The sequence below is a fragment of the Rhynchophorus ferrugineus genome, unplaced genomic scaffold (genome assembly GCF_030347505.1).
Source record: "Rhynchophorus ferrugineus isolate W39M unplaced genomic scaffold, kcgeb_rfMv2 rfM2, whole genome shotgun sequence".
In the NCBI taxonomy this organism is placed as follows: domain Eukaryota; kingdom Metazoa; phylum Arthropoda; class Insecta; order Coleoptera; family Curculionidae; genus Rhynchophorus; species Rhynchophorus ferrugineus.
Genome location: NW_027472581.1, coordinates 38,857,200 through 38,864,181, shown reverse-complemented (window position 1 = coordinate 38,864,181; position 6,982 = coordinate 38,857,200). Strand labels below are relative to the sequence as shown.

The following is a 6,982-nucleotide window of genomic DNA, read 5'->3' as shown; positions in this document are numbered from 1 at the left end:
GAGACACGCCAGAAGGAAGGGGGGCCATCCAGACTTTGGTCCGCGAGAAATGAGTTCCATTTCATTGCTCGCCAAGTCGAGACGGCCGCCCTTACCCTCTTACATGCTCTGTTCGCCTCCTTTTTGTCTGCAGCATCAAGGGTGAATCGAGCTAATCCAGAAAGCTTCATTCAATCATTGTAATTTTCGGAATCTCTATTCAAGTGAATAACTACATATCATTCACGAATATTTGGGTACTGAGAAAGCTCTGTGCAAAGTGGGTGCCGCGCGAGCTCATTTTTGACCAAAAAGAACGACGAGTTGATGATTCGGAGCAGTGTTTGAAGATGATCAAGCATAATAAACTCGAGTTTTTGCGTCGATATGTGATAAATGGATGAAATATGGCTCCATCATTTCACTCCGAAGTCTAATCGACAGTCATTCGAGTGAACTGCACACGAAGAACCCGCTCCAAGGCGTGGGAAAACGCAACAGTCGGCTGGCAAGGTTACGGCGTCTATATTTTGGGATGCGCATGGAACAATTTTCATTGGCTACCTTGAAAAAGGAAGGACCACCAACAGCGACTATTACGTAGCGTTATTGACTTATCTGGTGAAGAATCTCCATAATACTTACCCATAATCTTTGGTTGGCTGCCACAATATTTTCACCTATTAAAAAAAATGTTCAAACTAAAACTAGAAATTGCTGAAATAAAAAATGTTTAACTAAAAATTCTACATTTCCAAACTTTTGCACAACATTAATAATTAAAAAGAATAAAATATTATTAATAAAAAAAGGACTACGATAAATATCACAAATTTTGTTTCATATTTCAAATTATGCTACGAAAAAAACGGCCTGAATATTTTTTTATTCAAGTGGTGTACTCTTTCTTAAACATTCAACTTGCGGAAATTGTTCTTATCTTTAGGGCAATGTCATTAAAAATGAAATTGGTTTGATGTATAAGAAGCCTCGCCAGCCTTGCCACAAAAATTCCAGAGATGTCGTGGCGGTTTTATATTTATTTAACTGAATAATGACGTTTATTGGCACTACATGTCGTCCCTAGAGTTTACTATGTTAGATTAGGCCGAATATTTTATAATGTATATTATTGGCCTCGTTATTCCCTTTAAATCTTTAAATGATTGTTTATGGTTATAAAATACATTTGCTTGTTATATCAATATTAAATAGATTGTATTAATATGTTATACAAACAGACAAAATACAATCAGTTTATATTCTTAGAAAACGTTTGAGATGGGCGGCTCTAGCCTATTATATGGAATACAACAAACCAATTTATCATAGTGACAAATCGATTGTCCATTAAGTTTTTAGAAATTGAGCCAGTTGGGCTGTCTTAACGTTTGGATATATAATAAAACTTGTTCAAATCTCAGATAAAATGAGCGCAGGCTGTTTTGAACAGTAAAATTTATCAGAATGATAAATTGGTAATATTTTTTAGCAGATTCTTAAATGATATTCAATAAAATTAATCGGAAGTACCAAAATAAATTGGTATTAATATTAGCATAAATGATACATTATAAATGGATTTAACCTTTTCATAAAGTAAATAAAAAAAAGGAATAATTAGCCTCGTGCTCACACACGAAAAGTATTGCTTTTATGCTGTGATAAAATTATATGTTTCTGTATAGTGTGCAAGAGAATTACTTTGCTTTTTTTGGGACAATACATCATCGAGATTGCTGAAATGACGTAGGTAGACAGATTTTAACAGCTCCTTATACACTACATCTTGCTGATACCACCATGGCACACCAGGACTTTATGGCGATGAATATTCCGCTTCGGTGTCAACGTGAATGGTTCTCCTGGACTATCCCATTTGGGTTTGTTATAGGAGATAGTGATCCATCTCCATTCACAATACAACCTTCTTTTTCCTAGCAAATAATGAAACCTCGATATTCAAACATTTCTATCGAATCGAAAGATTTCTAATCAGTTCGTGTGTAAGCGATCTTCCTTCATTATAGACCTATATCACCGCATGCAAGCACTTGGAAACAGTTCATCAATGGTTTAGTTCTTTGAGGATTTGGGCTATATTTTCGTCTAATGGGACTTCGGGTCCATTGTCTTCGAATTTGTTTGGTCGTCCAGTGCGTTCTTTTGAATTTAATACACTTTATATCATTATAACCAAAAGCGATAATTGGGATATGATAGAGCAGCATCAAAAACGCCTATATTCACTAATTAACTCAATAATGCTGATTGAAAAATTTTATTATATCTGGACATTTTCTACCACACTTTTACCAAAAGATATCAGTGATCAAAATACACGCTAATAATATAGTTATTTACCAAGTATTATATTTTTAACATTATTGTTTAAAATGTTTCAGAGGTCTTCTATTTTCTATCAAAATACATCAATTAAGTGTAATTATTTTATTAATATCCTAGAATGTCAAGAATCTGCCCGTGGGTAATAAGTTTTATTATATGATTTCAGGTAATATAACTATCCTGACATACTGCTGTACAGCTTATAATCTAAATTTTATTCTACATACTATTCTAATTTATTTTAAAGTCTATCCTAACTTATTTTAAAAACTATTCTGGCTTATTCTAGAGATTATTAAATCTGACTCTATATGTCTATTAATCAGTTCGTATGGCAGTTTTCGTTTGGGCCTACGCACTTCACTGTCATCACTAATAGTCTTTCAGAGTACTTCGAACTAACACACCGAGTCACACTCGTTATGGGTTCTATGGGGATATCGCGCTGAATCAGTTTGTTGGAAACGTAATATGGGGCATCGACGATGACTCGCAACACTTTATTCTGGAATCTCTGGAGGATATCTATGTTAGATTTGCTAGTAGCACCCCACAGTTAAATACCATAGGTCCAAGAGGACTTAAGTATTGACGTATAGAGCAAAACCTTGTTATACATTTGGTTTAATTTAAGCCCAAGCTATTTGCGTTTTGTAACTAAATGTTTTCCATGTCAAACGTCGATAGAAATATTTAACCAGATATTTAACGTTGTCTGCTTGCGGAAGTTCACGATTATTCAACTTTACTGAAAGAAATGTTCATCTGCAAAGGGTGAATGTCACATGGGTAGATTTTGTCTCATTTGCTTTGATACGCCACGTTTTTAACCACAATTCGACATTGTTATGATGAAGTTGGAGGTTTCTTGTGGCTGACATTGGATCCTCGTGTTATGATAAAACCGCTGTATCATCAGCATATGTCGGCATGTTCGGTAGCTGTATACAATAGATATAACAATGGGCCAAGAACACTGCCCTGCAGAACACCCGAATATATTGGGTGTAGGTCAGTATATTCGTCACCCTGTTTGACAATAAAATGTCTGCCTGTGAGATACGATTTCAGCAAATGAAATTGCGTATGGGGCAAGAGATTTTTCAATTTAACATGCAGTCCAGTGTACCACACCTTGTCGAAGGCCTGAAAAATATCGAGAAATGCAGCGAAGCAATATTTTTAATTGTTTAAATTTTTGTTAATTTGGTTGACTAATTTATATATATGTTCTATTGTTCCGTGTTTATTATGGAAGCCAAGTTGATGGTCTGGAATAATAATTCTCTCTTCCATTCTATTATGATTAAATGTAGAATTAAGTCATAATATATTTACTAAAGGCATTCCTCTATATATAAGTTGAGTTGTTGATTGGATTTGTCCAGTTGATCACTATTTAAACAATTTAAATTGCTCCTAATGTTTACTTTCAAGAATCTGAATTGGATATTTGAGGAGGTAAAGACAACATTTTTCTCTGTCTATTCTATTGGAACTTTTGTCACCTCCAGTAAAGGTGTGAAAATACATTCCCAGTTCCACCAGATATATAGTAGAAAATTATCTTTTTAAAGTTGATAGTTTCCACTTGATAATTTCTCTTTTTAGGTTATTCTGCTTCATATTGACGTAATCACCATTTCTTGTCCATTTCTTGATAGTATAAAAAGCAGTGTCTTCTGTGGTTTATTTATTTATTTATATTGGTTTTACGCAAATATGTAGATCCTTCAGTAAATTTCACCATTTTCAAATTAATTCTCGTATTATATGACTGTCATTATACTAAAAAAATACCTTGTGATTATTTTCATTGTAATCAAAAATTGAGTAGAAGAGTTAGAATTACGGAATAATGTTTCTCTGTCCATTAATGTAGCGCTGATCACTATTATTCTTAATATGTAATCTTATTCTCTTAACATTCAAAAAAATCACAATATTATTATATGCGAAATTCAATTAATGTATATTACAAATTAAATAATTTACAATTTCTATGTATTATTTACATTAGCCATTGAACATGTGACAATATTTAAAATGACAAAAATATTTTCTGTGTTTATTAGTAGCATAATCTATATATAAAAATGAACTCAACATATATCTTAATTAGAAAAAAATTTCTACAGCATGTGTTAATGTAGACTCAAAAGTAATAGGTATAATTAAAATGATGTCTATTTTTTACAGGTTACTTTTGACAGCTTCACGTTAGGCCGTTTCGTTTCCTTCACCACGGATGGCTGCCCTGACGGTGCCTTACAAATTACAGAATCCAACCGACCCCAGGTAAATAGAGTCCGCTAATTTAATTAATTATTTCTTAATGAATAATTTTACTTGAAAGTTTCGGATTTTATTCATTTAAAGGTATAAATTATTTCTTGTTCGTAAATATATATGAATAATATTTGGGAATAAAGCAAAATAGGATAGGACATAGGATAAAATAATCTTAATGATTTTTTCTCAACGCAATCCTCTAAGTCCCTTGGTTCATGAAGTTCACTCTTCCGACAACAGACATCTTTCATCAGTCAACTTTTTCAGTACATTCGTAAAGCATTACACAGATCTGAAACAAAATAGCTCCTTAGTTTATTCAATTGATTTCTATGTATTTTGGTATGCTGATATGAAAATTATATGGAAAAAATTTCGGGACTTTAGGATTTTTTTAAATGCATTTGAGATCCAAAGAGATACAGCACAATGAAATGTTTTCATATATTCATTCCTGTAGGTCATTCTGTACTCTGGCGAATTTTTAATTTTATGTTTGTTGCTGGGATAACGAGCTAGGTTTTCCAAATTTCAGAAAGAGTTGGTCAAGGGAGCTTAAAGTTGGTGAAAAGAACGTCCTCCAAGAAATAATGGTACCTCCACATAAACTTATTTTACTACCACTGTACTTAAAGTTTGGATTGGTGAATCAATTTGTTAAACCAATTTCCAAACTGGAGACTGTTTAGTACGTAGTTTCAAAGTTTCCAGTCCTTTCAAAAGCAAAAATGAAAGAAAGTCAATTTGTCACTATCATGACAAACCCTCGAAAAGAAACGTAGATTGCTTTTAAAAGGTCCATAGAGACATTTTTAGGCAATCCTTAAGATCATAACTATGAAGAAATAGTCAAAACGGTTTGAGTCATGAGTTTGAGAAATTTTGAGAGATGTGAAAGAAGAGCAAGTTGAATGACTTTACCGGGACAATAAAGACATGAGGAAAAGATACCAAGGAGAAATGGAGAGTTTCATTGATATCAAATTTTATTAAAGAGGAGCCTCATTGGGCAAAAAAGAGATTTTAGAGTGTGGTGATGAACGTATATTATATGAAAAATATGTATTATTAATGGTTTGCAAATAAAATAACATTTTTCAAGTATATTCTTGTCTATTTTATGGGTCGTTCTATAACAAAAAGGAGTCATTTCCAGATTCAGCATACCAAAAGCATAAGGATTTTAACAGATCTTACAGATATTTGCAGAACTTGAACTACTTCAACTTCTATTGAACTGTATATAACATATTACTATGTTAAAAGTATATAGAATCAATTCACCTTCAACTAGAAGTACCATGTTTTGAATAAAATTTTAACTCCGAGGAAATTATTTCTACTACGCATATTCCTTAATTATGGAGTTAAAATATTCAAATTCATCCTGTTAAATAACATTTGAACTATTTTATAGTTATCATCATTTCGTGAGGCAACAATAACTTTATTTACATGTTACGGCCAAACTAGTAGAATAACTTTTAATATTTAAAAATATTAAATCAAAGTATTTAAGAATTTGTAAGAACAAACTTAATCAGTCTCAACAAAATGAATTAATTAAAACACCAATGGTTGTAGCATCTAGTCTAGTCACCATATTTATCTTCCTTAAGGTATATCTTAAAAGTGTTACAGATTCTTACTTCAAGTAGAGAATCCAATGTAACTAATTTCAAAACACAAAATCTTATTTTTGTTATCGAACGACAAAACTTATCGAATAATATGTGTATATGTGTGTATGCGTGAAGAAAATTGAAGATTTTAAACATATTAACGCTTTTTAGGATTGATTCACTCAAAATTAATATTTCAGTTTCAAGAAATTAGTTAAATTAAGACTTCTTTAATATAAACTAAACCACAATATTTCTGTTATTTTCTAGGTTGGTGGGTCATGGTGCGGTACTTCATGGGGACCCGTTATGTATTACAGTGAAACCAAATCAATTACAATCCACGTCAACCTATACAAATTGTCTAAAGTGGAGAATGGATACAATTTTGATTATCGCATGGAATTTAAGTTCTTAAGAAAAAGGGCAGCCATTGTTCGATACGGAGGCAGTACGTATTGAATCATTTTAATCACTATTCTTATACTAGACAATATACAAGTTGGAACCGGAAATAGATATTAGCATTTAGTTATTGAGAAAACTTTAAGTTAAATTGATTAAATATTCCTGATGATTCAAAAATGAGTCAAAGTCATTATGCAAAGTTGTATTACAATCTAGGATCTATCTTGTATTTCCTAACCAAATATCAGCTGTAAATATTCAATTATATTCGGGATGGGAATTTGTAAATAACACAAAACAAGAAATTAATTCAGTATGATTAAGTTAATGGA

At 32.1% G+C, this 6,982-nt stretch overlaps 1 long non-coding RNA gene across 1 annotated transcript; it reads left to right on the top strand.

Annotated features, from left to right (window-relative positions):
* The first annotated feature begins 4,540 nt into the window (after positions 1–4,540).
* Positions 4,541–6,687, top strand: LOC143192058 (uncharacterized). Its single transcript, XR_013004697.1, has 2 exons — positions 4,541–4,626; positions 6,513–6,687. It is a non-coding gene; the product is annotated as an uncharacterized LOC143192058 (long non-coding RNA).
* Positions 6,688–6,982: the final 295 nt, after the last annotated feature.